This window comes from Chenopodium album, chromosome 8 (assembly GCF_948465745.1).
Source record: "Chenopodium album chromosome 8, dcCheAlbu1.1, whole genome shotgun sequence".
Classification (NCBI taxonomy): Eukaryota; Viridiplantae; Streptophyta; class Magnoliopsida; order Caryophyllales; family Amaranthaceae; genus Chenopodium; species Chenopodium album.
Window position 1 is genome coordinate 55,510,960 of NC_137841.1, and position 1,908 is coordinate 55,512,867.

Consider the following 1,908-nt stretch of genomic DNA (forward strand, 5'->3'; position numbering starts at 1 on the left):
AGACCGGCCATGATCACTTTGATCGAAAGGAGACAATTTAGTAGGGCTAAGAGTGAGAGTTTGCTAAACCATCTCAAAGAGTTCGAGAAGTATTGTAACACTATCAAAGTGAATGGTGTTTCTCAAGAGTTTATCCGGCTCAAGTTGTTCCCCTTCTCTTTCATAGGATGAGCCTTAAAATGGTTGGACAAGGAGGTTATGCTGAATTCTCTTAGAATATGGGATGAAGTTACCAAGGAATTCTTGTCTAGATTCTACCCCCAAAAGAAAACGGTGGAGGCAAGGACTTTGATCCAAAGTTTCAAGCAAAAACCTAGTGATGAGAGCTTGTATGAAGCTTGGGAGAAATATAAGGAGTATCAAAGAGAATGTCCCCATCATGGCATCCCAACCTATCAAATCATTAAAATTTTCTATGGAGGGTTGAGTCCTCAAGGAAAATCTTGTCTTGATGCGGGAGCCGGAGGGCCAATCATGAACAAAACCGAAGAAGAGGTTGTGGACATTATAGAAGATGTGGTGCACCATTATATGGATTGGCAAGAATGAGAAAGAGAGTCTTCGAGCAAGAATGGATGAACGGTTTATTCAGTTGATCACCTTAATGCCATCAACAATCTATGCTCTCAAATTGTAAGTTTGGGAAAGGAGATGACAACAATCAAGGCCAAGCTTGAGAGTGCAACTTCCAATGCAACAAGGTCATCCCTCATACATTAAAGGGAGAGGTACATATTCTAACTCTACTCCTCCTTCTACTTCTAACAATATGCCCAATGGATGCCTATTTTGTGATGTTTGTGGGTCTTATGACCATGATGCTTCTAATTGTTTAAATGGGTTTGAAAATGTTGATGATGTTGAGAGTAGTGAATGTGAACATGTGAATTTTGTCTCAAACAATAACAATGGTCAAAGGTTTGATGAACAGAGGAACTTTGGGAATATAAATTCTCACCAACAAGGTGGATTTCATAACTACAACAATGGTAATTATAGGAACCAAGGAAATCAAGGTTTCCGAGGCAACTATAACAATCAAGGTTATGGTAATCAAAACCAAGGCCAAGGGTATGGAAATCAAAGCCAATCTCAAGGCTTTGGTGGCCAAAACAAAAATTTTGGCAACTATCAAAATCGAGGTAATTGGAACAATCAAAATAGGGGGAATTTTCAAAATAACCAAAGGGGACCCCCACCCGGATTTGGTCCAAAACCTCAAGGTATTGGTGACAATTCCTATTCTCAACCGTCCGAGTCCGATTTGGAAGAGATAATTGAAAATCAAACGAAAATCTTGAATACCTATATGGCAGTGAGCGATAAGAAATTTAATGAGATAATGACACATAACAAAATGCTTGAGACACAAATCACTCAACTAGAAAACACCTTGAAAGATTGTGCTAGTCCTTCTTCATTGCCTTCTTAAGGAGTTGATCCTAAGAAACCCATTTATTCCATCACCACAAGGAGTGGAAGAGTGCTTGAAGAGAGAGTTTCTAGGGATTGTGAGGAGGATGAGAAGAAGAGTAATTCAAGTGAGCAAAAAGAGGAAGATGTGTCAAAAGATGTGAGCAAAGAGTAAAGCCATGAGAAAAAGAAGAGTGTTGAGAGAATGCAAGAGGAAGTGAGAAAACCCGACCTTCAAGACCCCCAAAAGTTTATGAGGAACAAGTTTGATGAACAATTTGGGAGGTTCCTTGACATGTTGAAGGAGGTCCATCTTTCTATCCCTCTTACCGAAGCCATAACCCAAATGCCTAGATATTCTAAATTCCTTAAGGATATCTTGAGTGGCAAGAGAGATTGCAATGAGATAGATTCGGTAGAGCTTGGTGAGTGTTGTAGTGCCTTGATTTACAATGACTTACCCAAGAAGATGAAAGATCCAGGTAATTTCTCCAT

General features: G+C 39.5%; 1 non-coding gene across 1 annotated transcript; it reads right to left on the reverse strand.

Moving 5' to 3' along the window:
- Positions 1–277: 277 nt before the first annotated feature.
- LOC145556960 (small nucleolar RNA R71) lies at positions 278–386 on the reverse strand. The gene has a single exon (XR_014092049.1). It is a non-coding gene; the product is annotated as a small nucleolar RNA R71 (small nucleolar RNA).
- Between the last annotated feature and the right edge of the window lie 1,522 nt (positions 387–1,908).